Here is a 14,284-nt window from a genome sequence, read left to right as displayed (position 1 = left end):
ACTGTTTTCTTGGTGGTAACATCAGCACATTGATATCTTTCAAGAGTAGATTCTATGCAGTTGTGCATTGTAATCATAATTATTAGCACTACATTCTCAGAATTTCATTCTAATTGCCTGCCAGTAAACCTATTTACTTGTGCAGCTCAGGCCATTTCTGTGCTCCAGTGTACATTAATGTATTACAATCATTTCTTCTGAGTACCTCCGCTAAGGGAAGAGGTTACTGTATGTTTTCGTTGGCGTTGGTTTGTTTGTTTGCAAAATAAGTAAAAAAGTTGTAAACAGACGTCAGTGAAACTTGCAGGAAAAGTAGGTAATGAAACAAGGAACAGACGATTAACATTTGGTAGTGGTGCAGTTTTTTGGGTTTTTTTTAAAGGATTTTTTCTTGGCATATAGGGTCAATGAACTTAGAATTTCAAGCTGCGCATACTGGAGGTTTACATATATGCGCACTAAAGCGCATGCTCTGCTCAGGCGAGGCACAGCGCAGCTGGAAGCTGATGACAAAAACAAAAGGCTTCTCTATTGGGAAATTGTGCAGTTTTCAGTGTGCATGTACAGGGCAGAAATGAGCTACTGGCTTGGCATACATGTACATCTGTAGGTGTGCGCTCTCCGAGTGCTTTCCTACATGTAGTTTTGATTTTTTTTTTTTTTATTATTATCTTGAAAAATGCTTGATTACTGGCAGTGAATTTGCTTTCAAATCTTTTGTGTGTGTGGTGTGTGTGTGATGTAGCAAGGTAAACTGACCATCATAGATAATTTTATACAACTTACATGTAAGTTGAGAATATGCTGTAGCTTACACATTCGTTGTACTTTTGTTTCATTGCTTGAGTAACTGTAAGTTCAGGAAGGGAATGAGGAGCAACAAAAGTTTCTGAAAAAAAAACTTGGGAAAAAATATGTATATGGGGTGTTTTTTTCTTTTTTTCTTTTTTCAATTCACCCCTCAGCTGAATAGTATCTTGATTTTGTATTAAATGTTAGAAATTGTGCCTGAAGAGTTCCACGGTACAGAGGACTGACCTACTATTCATCTCTTACATCATTCATCTATTACACTCGGTAAACTTCGCCTCAAACATCGCGATGTTTCAAAAAATCGCACTCTGGCTGGCAATTTTTCTGGCGATGTTTTGAGAGCGTTTAGTGGGTGTACATGTAGTTGATTAGCAGCTTGCACCCAAATGTCGCGATTTTAGAAAAATCCAGATTTTTCCAAGCAAGTGTAAATGGGCCTACTGACTGCCATGAGCACATCTCTCTGATTGGTTTTGAATCTAGACAGAGAAAAAAATACATACAAAGGTACATGTATCATGCTGCTTACGATATCTGCATTGTGCCAGCTGTGTGCTGATAGCTTTCTGGTGATAGGAAGTTGTGTTTAGGTGCATGGCATCTATTTATTTGATGAAAGCCCTCTGACAAGGTTTCGAGATGCATGTTACCATGGACCTACATGTACAAGTGATTACTTTACAGAGGGCTACCATATTAAAACTAGCCTCAATTTGCTTGGCAATTTCACAAGAATTTCAAATTTTGTAGTCCTCTGAGCTGGCCTGAATGTATCAGGTGTACAGTAGTTTTAAAGTGAATATGATACATGTGCATTCCAAGATGTGCTTTTGATTGTTATACAAATTTAATAAGTTGTTTTTTGTTGTTTTTTTATTGTTTTTTTTATAGGTCAATTTACTTCAGTCTTTGTAAAAGGCCTTGTATGATTTTAAGATAATCTTTGGACCACCTCATATCTATCAGTTGAAACTTTGGAAAGTGTAGTGGAGACCATAGTGTGATTTAATGATCTTGTAATATTTATCATGCAGCAAATGTAATGTCTTGACAGGCCCTGATAGAATCTTACCGCTTCAATGTACATTTTGAACATCAATTTTGACTTCACATTGATCAGTGAGCCAGTGATAATTTTGAATTTGGTGTGTGGAGTCCTTGGAGATCATATTTTCACTATGACTAGGATTGCTATACATTACTTCCGATTACTTCTGCCTAGCTTTCACACGTACCAAGAGTGCCTAATTTGAAACATGATTGTAATGACGCATCACTAGAATCAAATCAAATCGACTCTCAGTATGTGTGAAAGCAAGGACAGATACAGTATATTGTGGGTTGTTTCTGTTTGTTGTTGCTGTTTTTTATCTTTCTGATGTATAATATGGAGATGATTATAAAGAAAATGGCTTTCTGTGAGATTGTGCTGTCTTTGAACCCTTGTTTGAACCCCAGAGGATGTTTGCCCCTTCTAGGCAATGACATGTTTGTCAGCAGTAGGTCTTTACCAGAGCAAGCTGGTCCCTTGTGGTACATGTACATGTATAGCCAGAACGTCAAGCCCGCATCTTGGCCTGTGTACAATGCATGAAGTAAAAGAGATGAAAGAGAGAGGAAGAGAAGGAATCACAAAGATGTAATCACTACCAGATTACAGTATGTAGACTGGAAAACAGGAATATCATGCAAAGCCAGTGCATCACTGTACAGTATTTCATAGGACCTGGATTTAATTTGGTGTCATGCACAATGTTACCACACCCTTTCTCTTTCTCTCTCTCTTTACCTTTCACTTCCTGATGGGTTTTTGCTTCTGTTTATAGTAGAATACTTGTGTTCAGGTTGATGAGAAAGTTTTGAACTGATGACATACAAACCTCTTTTAATTCAGGAGTATATTTGTACATTGTGTTGTAACCAGTCATTCTCACCCCCCCCCCCCCCCAAAAAAAAAAAAGGTCACACAAAATTCCATAACCGTTTGAATTGATGTTTGATGTTACTGTTGCTTTTACTTCTACTATTTTCTCCATCATTAGAGTTTTTTTAAACATTGAAGTCAACCTAAACTAGAGTGGGATTTCACCCTTTAAGCATATAAAGAAATGAAAAAGAAAATCATGAATATTTCATGTGTGTCACTGAGATACTTTAAGGGATCGTATTATTTCATCAAATATTCAATAGTTACACTACAGTACCTGGTATTTGAAATGATTTTAGATTTACTGAATGAGAGGAAGCACATTCGCTACATTTAGGCCTACAGTGTATACATGTATGTACATGCTATACAGAGATGGCAACTGTTAAATACTTTTTTTTTGTCAATGATAATTTACTGCTTTTTCCAAATATGCTGCAGGTTTAATGAAAAGTGCTGTTTTTCTCAAATTATTGCTTACAATGTCTTTTGCAGTGATGGTAAAAATACAATAAAAAAAAATCCTTTTTTAGTATTCAGCATTGCTATTTATAAGGATGGCACCCTGATGATATTTTCTGGTGTATTGGTATTATGTGCATTTGTGTGTGTGTAACTGTAATGTTGTCTCAATCTTAGTGTAATTCAAATATTTCTCTTTCAAATACTAGTAATTCTCACCTCCTCATGAGTATCTTTGTCATTCCTTGTTGATGCCTGGGAAGTGGTACAAAAACTGGATATACCTTATCTTTCTTCTATCAGAATTCAGTCATTCATAAAGAAAAACTTTTGTTAAACTTCAAGACAACCAGGATGTTAGCACACCCTTGTGTACACCCAGCTGGATGTGGACATACACTGCTGCCCAAGAATAGAGTTGTGTGTGAGAGAGAGAGCTGGAGAGGCAGGAATAAAATACATTATAATCATGCTTTATGCGTACAGTAATTTGTGAGACAAGTTTGTCAGACCTTTATTTTCTACAACTGTAAGCCCCATGTGATACAGGAAAGAGGACAGTATTGTGCTCTTAGCACTATTAAAAGCAGTTAGAAAGAAAATTCTGGTACAGTTGTATAATTATATTTCAATATAAATGTAGAATTTATTGCTTTTTTTGGTGTACAGTACTGTTAATTGAATTTACTGCACATATATCTTCCACTACTTTTATTTTTTTTTGTTACTTCCTTACGTATTTAGGGATGTTTGCAAAGTACCAACAACTTAGTATATTTGTTATCTGAAAACATTTTTTTTTTGGGTGACAATTATAGGATCTGTAGAGTAAATACCATATTTGAAAACCCAGTGGTTGTGCATCAAGAGAATTAATGATTTCGCCTATTATCCATGATGGGTTACATCATGCAAATGAATGCTCACAGTTTTTACATAGGCTACCTACAGGATTTTAATAACTATGATGGATGTTACAAGTGCTGTTGTTTGGATTGTGGATGACATTTGTACAGATAAATTGTAGATTAGTATTGTACGGGGTGCTACAGAGATTTTAGGAGAAATAATACAATTCTTAAATCTTATTGCTATACAGTACTTCCTTCTAAACCTGCAATTAATAGCGTGTGACTTGACTATGTATGAATGGACTACCAGTTTCAAAATGCGTGATCTCACAAGGCTTTCAGGAGTATTCTCAGCTGCCAGTAATTTTAACTGAGTCATACATCTTCCCTTTGTCACAATATGTGCTTTTCCATTTAAAAGCGTTGTGACTTTTTCAGGTGAACTGTTATGGTTTTCTTAGATAATGTTCTTCGTTGCTCACTTCCTTATACCAAAGTTGTGCTATTTGTCTTGAGACTTTGTGCACAACTCTACATAGAGAATGTTTGAATACCAACCAACTCATGTAAAGTGGTTTTTTTTTTTCTTTGTTTTGTCACATATTTCCCAAAGGAATCATTTGAAAGAGCATGATATGAATATACACGGGATAAGAATATACACGGGATAAAAATAAACATGAAAGTGTAAATGAGATTGTCAGTGATTTTTGTAGAAGGTCCCTGATCCATTTTTCCCCCTGAAGGCAGAGAGTTTGCCCTCCTGTTGTAGAGGTCAAAGTTCAGAGATGCATTGAGATTCATCGTTGCCCCTTGTCTGCCATTCTCTAGTGTGCCTTTGTCAGGCTGCACGTAAGCACATACCAAGCAGTGTAGTTTGCTCAGTCACCTTTTGCTGAATGCAAGGTGTCTTTTCATAAAGCTCTTCAATGGCAGAGGAAGGCATGTCATGCCATATCAATAGTGTACAATTTGTGAGAAATGTGACATTGTAAAAGAAACACTGCTTCATTAGTAGAGATGTCACAAAAGTGAACGTCTTGTAATGTACCTGTACAATAGTATGTGTGTGCTTGTAAGTTGTATGACAGCTGCTAGCATGTGAAACATGTTTCAGGAGCACTGCAAAAAAGTCATTTGAATGTTCAATCATTTTGCAGACTGTGAAAGTGCTGTGCCTGACAAATTTACAGTTTTAGAACATCTGTGTATTTATGGAAGGAAAGACTAGAGCTGTATTTAGTGTAAATTATGAATGATCAGTTCTTTTGACTGGTCATTCACTCTTCATACAATTCATGAACTCATTAAAGAAGACACTGTTCATTGTGTGTTTATTAGGGGCTATCCGTTGTTTGATGAAAGAAAATATGTGGCACTATTTGTCAGCCATCAATGAAAGGGTGAATTCTCTGTTTGCTGTGATTGGCCAAGTAATCAAAGCGAATCTGTTAGTGGGCAAGGACGTGACTTCACTTGAGAGAGACTGAATGAGTTTGTTCGACTGATTTTGCAGCAAACAATCAAAGTGGACTTGGCCTATACAATAAAGTACATCTTCCCAAAAGGTGCTAAATATGCTAGAATAGTTCTTAGATTTCAAAGGTAGATTTATAACATGCACATATTGTGTACCTTGCACCAAGTCAAGTAACAATTTTGTCGCACTTTGAGAATAATATCACAGTTGCACACCTGAAGAACTGCAGTACAATTAGTCACCATTTGTAAAGTTGTTTGATAGTGCCATTGTACATTATTTTTACATGTGCAGCTGTATGTATGTGTGAGCTTTAGTTCCATGGAGTAAAATACAATTATACATTGTATGTACTACAACTTTTGAAATTGAATGCTTTGTAGTTCTTTGTCACTTTTAATACACATTTTATAGCAAGTTTATTTTCTAGATCTCATAAAGGATCTAAGAAAAAAAAGTGGCTGAATAAACTGTGTCAATTCTGAAATATGGAAAGGGAATGCTTTTATTCTGTGATAAAAAAAAAAAATCATTTGAACTCACAGATAGACTCTATTTATGGTAGTTACTAAACCATACCCTGTGTATAATAGCGTACATATTATTCATAATCCAGGAGATTTACATGTATGTATTGAAGTGTTTTGGTACATGTTTGTGTAAATGTGTTCAGACATATTTTCTCCATCTTTTGGGTATGCATCGCTAGTTGTACATTCGAAGTTCAGGAGGAGATGTCCAATGTTTCATGCTGAAATTTGGCCATGTACAAAGTGTATTCTCAGTCTCTCATGCATGCTGGCGTTGATTTAGCATAAACCCTCCATGTGGGACTGAATTCTGATTTTTCCAACCTCATTACTATTGGTATCCACTATTGGAAAACTTTGACCCAAGATTGTTGTCAATTTAATCAGCATGAAAGAATGGAACTTGGACTGCATGCATTCCTTTGGTAAATACTGCATGTCTATGCATCAAGCAATTCATGCTTACAAGTGATTTTTTTTTCCTTTTATCTTACATGTATGACCTCAATGTCTCTTTAAGACAGCATGAAAGTGGATCATCAAGTGCTTACTCGCCATGATAATATCATGAGATACAAGTTTTTATAGCTTACAACATCATGATATACAAATAAAAAGTCTTTTCAGCAAACTTAAGAAAATGAGAGCCAGTGCCATCAACAACAACCAAAAAAAAAAAAATAAAAATCAATGGGCTGCATTATCCTGTTGTTAGTCACTATTTATACATGTACATGTGTATACACAAGAAATGAAGAAAGAAGTTGTAAAGATATTTGAAATAAAATGTTGTTTGTATGCATTTGATATTGTGTCAGAAAGAGGCACATACAATGTACAGACAGACAAACAAAGAGATTAGACAAAGAGAGATAAAGCGAGATAAAGCGAGATATTTATATGTAACCATGGGGACTCACATTCACTCTACAGCACTCTATTATCCAAGATGAAATCCTTTTCTGTCAAAATAAGTTCACACATACAACTTGTATTCTGTGAATATAACAGACAATGATTGAGTGCAGCTATTCTCAATGATGTGAAAAATTCAGTTAAATTATTGATATCATCTTTCTCCTAGTTTTCAGTTTCATTAAGTCTTGAGCTTACGTGAATGTATCAGTAAATATTGAAGTGATGAAGATAATATGTACCCTGTTGTGGCATAAAAAGATCTCATGATTTCTCCAATATTCTGCATTTATTCAGAAATGTTTGCCCCTAAAGACCTGGGGCAGTTGGTGTGTTCCATTGAGACAGCAATGGCAAAGCAAGTGGTTTAGGTTTGGAGCTCTGCAGCATGGAAAATCACTAATCCCAGGGACGAGTTTGGGAGAAGAGATCAAGGCTGTGCCGCAAATTGTATCTATTGGACCCCAAATAGACTGTATTGACGTAGATTGGAGCAGATTTTTCAAATATTGCAACTTTTATCTGCATGGAAGGTATTCAGAAGAGAGGAATTTGTCCTTGCCGTGCATCAAAGTAGCTTGCTCTTAAGCATCATCCTACAGCTTCATTGTACATCTGCTCTCAGAAACAATTTCTTTACAAAATAATTCTTGGTGGTAGCTATTAGTATTAGAGACTATGTTTATAATTCAATCCTAGATAGAAATGTGGGATATTGCAGTAGATCTATGTCTGCAAATTGGCACAGGCACCATTCAGGTAATTTGCCATTTTGTGAAGCCTACATTGTATTAAGTATCTATCAAAAAAGAAAAAAAAAAGATTTCTAATCAGTTAGCATTTTGAAATCCTGGTATATCATCAGGGAAAATGCTGTGTACCATCCATATGTATAATTGCAACCTTGTGTAGTTTAAAACATTGCCTTCATATCTTGAAAGTCTAAGCAAATTGACACACAAACAGTCACATTCTGATGTGCATTACAGATGAACTTTTGAAATTTGAAGAAGAATGTGTTTGTATTCATGACTTTCTTTCATTATTATTTTTTTTTGTGGAATGTACAGTATGTTTACATGTCATCATATTCAAATAATACTGTATGTATAATGTTAACACCATGTTGAAATAGTCTGCAAGTGCTGTGTGTGATAGATGCACTCCAAAGAAGGGCTGTAGCATATATGGCATGCAAACAAGACCTTTTGCCACCCTTGCGGCATTCAGTTGATGTTTTGCCTCTCTTATCCAACCACAGAGTGGGCACTGTTGAACCATCTCTTGTGGCGCCCTGTGAACATTTGAATCATTTATTCTACCAGCTGAGGCAGCCCTACCTACCTTTTGTGGATCATAACATTCTTTAGTTTTATTCTGGTTACATTGATATGAGAAGGTGGAGCTTGGGCTGTTCCACCAAGTACAGCAAATTTCATTTAAACCATGCCTATATGTTTTAAACAAATAATCATTCTTTGAATCCCAACTTAATTCCAATTGTTCAGAATCTTGAGCAAAATTTGCTTGTCTTGTCATGCATGATATCGCATACATTGTAACTCAATTGTAAACTTGTCAACTACAGTGTGTACTAGATCATACAGTAGATAATCAATGTATGTGTGTGAGAGAGAGGATGAGAGGAGAGTGAACATGAACCATTCTCTCCTGTCTGTTTGTTTTTACTACATACAGTACATGTGATTTGAGGCAATACATCTTGCCATGACAGTAATTACTGTGATAAGATTTTGCTTTGTTCGTATGTGAGTAATTGCTCTCTTGATATCAATATTTCTTATGTAAACCCATCCAAGATTCTTTTCATGCACTCATACTGTCTTTATTATGATGTAATTCTTCATTCAATTCAGTCTTTTTGACTGCAAGACAAATATCTCAACAAACTACCATTTATCTATCTACATTATGTATCTACATGAATCTATCATTCTATCTACACGATCTATCTACAGATCAGGGCACCATTTCATAAGGTTTAAAATGTCAACCCTGACAATATCATTAAAATCCTTGGTTTGATTGGCTGAGAAGCTCTGGTCACTGACCATTACTACGTTGATTGTTAAAGAGACTGATAACTTTCATGAAACCATGCCAAGGTGGTTGACATAATTTCTAAAAGTGAAATAGATACAGAACCTGAGCATTGTTCTTGGTCTCTGAGCATGGAGCTACTAGCTCCATGCTCTGAGTTTACCTATTACTTACCCATCAGAGCAGCATGTGAAGATGAAACACTGGTCGTCCATGAGTTGGGTGTGGCCTAGTGATGGGAGTGAGTCCTCAAAAGGCCTGCCTTCATCAGATCAAAGTTTCCAATTAGCACACTATTGTGTGGTTACAGATCTGTAGATAATTAATCTGATGTCAAATTTACTCGCTATTTGTGCAGTGAAGACACAAATAGCGTGCTATTTGATCGGGAAAATTTTTCTTAAAATTTTGTTCTAGTTTGTGAAATAGCACACTATTCCTGAATTACCACACTAGTTGGGTTGCATCTCCATCAGCCCAAAATTTTTTCAATCCCATCAAACTGGGGAAACCACTTTTGAACCACGCGAGTAGTACAACTGTCTATAAGTACCCGCATGCACCTCGTGGAGCAGTGGAGCTGTGGAGCGGTGGAGCTCTATAGCTAATGAATATCAATGAGCTCATGAATAGTAATCATAAAGATATAAAATATATAACATGCACAAATTTAAAACAGCGAAATGGCGAAACGTCGAAGTGGCGAATATGAGTACAATATGCCTGTCTTTTCATCATTTCGTCATTTCGCTGTTTTAAATTTGTGCATGTAAAACATGCAAATTTCTTTTTTGTGTCTCTACCTAGAATGTATATTGTTGCTTGTATTCATACATATTCATAAATTAAACTCATTAATATTCGCATGCTAGGTCATAGAGCTCCACTGCTCCACAATTCACTATTGCTATTGCCACACCCATTCACAGACTATCATATCTCACACTCATACATAATGCATGTACATTTACATAAATATATATTCATATATTTTTATGATTACTATTTATGAGCTCATTAATATTCATTAGCTGTAGAGCTCCACCGCTCCACAGCTTCACGAGCTGAGGAATGATGCAAAATAGACATGCATCAATTTGGGCTAATTTCCCTGTAAGCTGGCTGGTTTTAAGACGTACATTCGTAATATATTTTCCCAAACCACAAAATAACCCACTAAGTTGAACTTTGGTCTAATGAAGACACACCTACTGACATAATAATGATTATGTAATCAACCTTTTTGTAGATCTTTTTTAGAGGTTTCCCATTTCATGCTTTGAATCCACATTATTTCTCAGTTCTTTCAATTTTGAAGAACTTAAAGGGGCATTTAAGAATTCATAGTTGATGATTCAACAGCCTGGTGGATACACCTACATTGCATGTATACATTGTACTTACATTACCAAGAACTTTTATGGGGTAGGCAGGGGGGCAAAAAGGTTTCTGTAGAGGATTTTGTTATACAGTGTACCTGGTATGTTGTTCCTGAAAAGCAATATACATTTCAATACAGTTTAAGAAAGTTACATGAACACTCAAATATGAAAATAGTAATTTGGAAATTACGTACCAGTGCGTCAATTAGCAAAACGACTTTCTTTTGGGAAATTATTTCAGTGCATGCCAATATTTCTATTGGACTATTGCATGATAATCGTCCATGGTGATTTATAGCACCACAGAACAATCACAATATTATTCTGTCATGTCACCTGTAGGCCTGTTGTACAACTGTACTCCTACAATGTACATCCATAGCCACACGTGAGATATGCAGCTAGTCCACAGGCCATTGTTATCTCGCAATGGTAATTTCATGGTGCAGGCTTATTTGCACATGTGCACAAAACATTTCAGTTTTGTTGCAGTGTGAATAGAAAGCAGAAACAGAGGCTATTTTTTAAGAGTCGCAATATTTTGCCAATGAGAATGGGCTTACTGTAAATTTTGAGCATCAGCACTATCATTCATAGGGTTGTGATGAAAACATGTACATGTGTCTGTAGGGGCTCCTTGCACGTTCAAAGTTCTCTTGAAGCTGAGGTGAGCATCAAGCCACTCGGATGTGTGGAATGTGTACAGTGGGGATTCCAAGCATGCATAGACCCCCATATCAGCTCTCATTTTTGTACCAAAAAGTTTTTGCCATCTTGTGTTAAAAAAGAAAACAGCAACAACAAAGAATCACTTGGTCCCAAAATGATGCCAGCTAGGTTCAAAGGTGAAGGCAAAGCAAATAAAAATGTTATGAATCAAATGTATACATCCATAAACATCACGTTACTTTCTCACATACATTTAGCTTCCCTGAGAAGCTTCAGCACCTTGAAGTGAGCGTGAAAACATTCACCCTTTTTTAGTCACATTCATAACGATGTCATGAATGTGTTACCAATAGAGTTCATCACGAGTACTTCTGCACGTAGTCTTTCAAAGAACTTTCAGTGCTCTGCTACCACTGAAGTTGGGAATACATCATCAGTTGCAAGCAAGTAATATGTAGCTACAGGTATGCAGAATTTGCAAACTGACCACATGTCATGATGACATGGCTTACGTGCAAATTTTATCAGAACTCTGTTTTTTTTTTTTTTTTTTTTTGGGGGGGGGGTTTCTTTCTTTATAAGCAATGATTATGTTTCAATGAACCATTGTGTATGGCATCAAAGACCTAACAAATATGAGACCCAAGTTCAACCAAAAGTTCTGCCTTTTTCAATTCTTTTCTTCTGGCTTCTGCTGGATTCCTGTACACTATGCATTGCTAGTCTGTCACTAGGAGACAGCTGAGATCCCAACATTCTTGTCTTGGAATATCACATAGATTTGTGCAATAAATATATCTGATGTGTCGGTTTTTTCAAACTCAAAATTATCCTAGGACACAAAGCAGAGAGGGCTAGGCATTGGTTTGGTGTGGATTTGGCTTACAACAGCTGCCAAGCTTAGTAGGACCTGATGGCTGGCTGTTGCTTCATACCCAACTGATGGTGGATTTGGTAACTTGATGAATTTGCTGTGATGAAGCTTTTGGCATTTTAGGCTGAGAGCCCAAGCTGCTGAAACCTGTCATGCCATGTGTGAACACTATTTCAAAATGACTCCTCAAGTTATAGAGACATGCTGCCAGTTTTGACAGGATTGGCACCCACTGTAATGGATTGGCACCGATGGAAGAGCCCCATAAGCCTCTGTCACAGCAGTGGCACGATTCCTACGCCTCATATCATCATCTATAAAACTCAGAAAGTTTCTTTCAGCTTTCTAGTGAAATGCAACTACAGTTTGTTCAGTTGGAGCACATGATGGTACAATACGTACTTCCTAAAGCTTGTAGTAATGCTTGAAGAAAGGCCACAAATGTTAAACATACATTGTAATATGATTATCTCCTCAATTTGTTGCCAAATATTATTGTATTTCAGTGTGTCTTTGGAAGCTGTAAACCTAGGAAACTGGATTTATTGAATTTATAACCAAGGAAAAGATTGCACTTATTAACTCATTGAATCATTCCAGAAATTAGCCCATACTACATGTAGTTCTGGACATGCACAACATTCTAACATTCATGTAGATGTTTGAGAAAAAGCTGACTGATTTCAGGCTTGATGTGCTGGTGACTCCTTCTTCTTTATGTCTTGTCCTTTGCTTAATACCATGTTTACAGTCACATTATATACAATGTAAGTGTGCCAGAGGAAGGTAGGGAATGTAGAAAGAAAGCGCAGCAGGTACTCTCATACATGACAGACTCGACGTACAATGTACTCCATAAACGTGGTCTGCATGTGAATATCATCTAAAGTATCAATTTATAATCTAGTTATGCATAACAGGAAAACTGGCACTTCCATGGTCAGAATTTGTATGTATATAGGCATGTCTTCATCAGCCCGAAGTTTCGAAATAGCGCGCTATCTTGCGGTTACCAAACTAATCCGATGTCAAGATAGCGCGCTATCTGTGTAGTGAAGACGCAAATAGCGCGCTATTTGATCGGGAAAATTTCCCCCGAAATCTTGGTCTAGTTCGTGAACTAGAGCGCTAATTCGTGAAATAGCGCGATATTTCGGGTGCGTCTCCATCAGCCCGAAATTTTCTTGATCCCTCCACGCTTCTGGTTAGCCAGCTGGCTATTGAAAGCGCATGTACAAGCTAGTGATTGTGTATAGTGCATACACTCACGGCGTATTCAAGGATCACATGTGTGTACTAGGCCTACTGTTGTTGACATCTTTAAAACCAGGGAGGTGATTCCGTGCATGCTAGCTGTTTTTTTGTAAACTTCTTCTTCTGGTCCACTCTACCTTAGCTAAAGATTCTTGCAGATTGTGTGTATTTTGGATTTGTTTAAACATTGCAATTCGTTCATTTCATATAAGATGTGTCACTGGACAGAAGAGTAGCGTTATTAATGTCCCTTTGGAGAGAATTTGCTGTACTGCTCACCTCCCTGGTTGTAGTATCGTACATACGGTGTTGTAGGAGATTTTGAGCGGGAAATCCACTTTCGAACAGTGAGCTAGGCAGAGTAATGGTGCAAAGTGAGCATGCGTCAATTTTCGGACTAATTTCCCGAAGTAGGCTGTTCGAGCTGATGAAGACGCACATTCGCTCTATCGGGCTATTTTCTAAGACCGCAAAATGTCCCGCTAGTTTGAACTTCGGGCTGATGAAGACACGCCTCTAGAGTGTGATCGATGCAAACAAGATATACCTTGTACATACCCCTCGAAAAAGAAAGAAAATAAACTGAATTTCAGTGCCATATATTCTCTGTAAACTTACTAAAGCTTCAACCAAGAGACTGATTCAAAAGACTATAGGCCTAAGTACACTGAAACTTGCAATGCTTCATATAACAAACATGCCAGAAGAAGAACCCAGAATTCAGACATTTACTGGTTGCTTAGGAACCTGTACCTCTCTGAACTATTTGCCATAAATATGTTATGAACTTCAGATCTTGAGCACTGCTGTGGCATGGGTTCTCAGTGGCACTTCTCAAGTTTCTCATCTCAATGTGTGTGTGTGTGTGTGGGGGGGGGGGTCTGTTTTGTGAAAATGAGAAATTCAACCTGGTATTGATGTTACTTCTATAATGTATGTTGTACATGTACTTCTTGATAGTTACTGGCATCTTGTGGTTATTCTCTACATCATTGCTAGCTGCTCCATTGATCTCACTGGAAAGTTGTTTTTCTTTTTTCTTTTTTTCTTTCTTTTTCTTTTTTTA

The 14,284-nt window shown here is 36.9% G+C and overlaps 1 protein-coding gene across 1 annotated transcript in view; it reads left to right on the top strand.

The window, feature by feature from the left end:
- LOC140235492 (protein dachsous-like) overlaps nt 1–14,284 on the top strand; it is a gene marked incomplete at its 3' end in the record, with an annotated part of 54,233 nt that overhangs the window by 19,601 nt on the left and 20,348 nt on the right. The gene's annotated exons all lie outside the window — the stretch shown is intronic.

This window comes from Diadema setosum, chromosome 11, assembly GCF_964275005.1.
Source record: "Diadema setosum chromosome 11, eeDiaSeto1, whole genome shotgun sequence".
In the NCBI taxonomy this organism is placed as follows: domain Eukaryota; kingdom Metazoa; phylum Echinodermata; class Echinoidea; order Diadematoida; family Diadematidae; genus Diadema; species Diadema setosum.
This window is presented reverse-complemented; position numbering and strand designations above follow the sequence as displayed.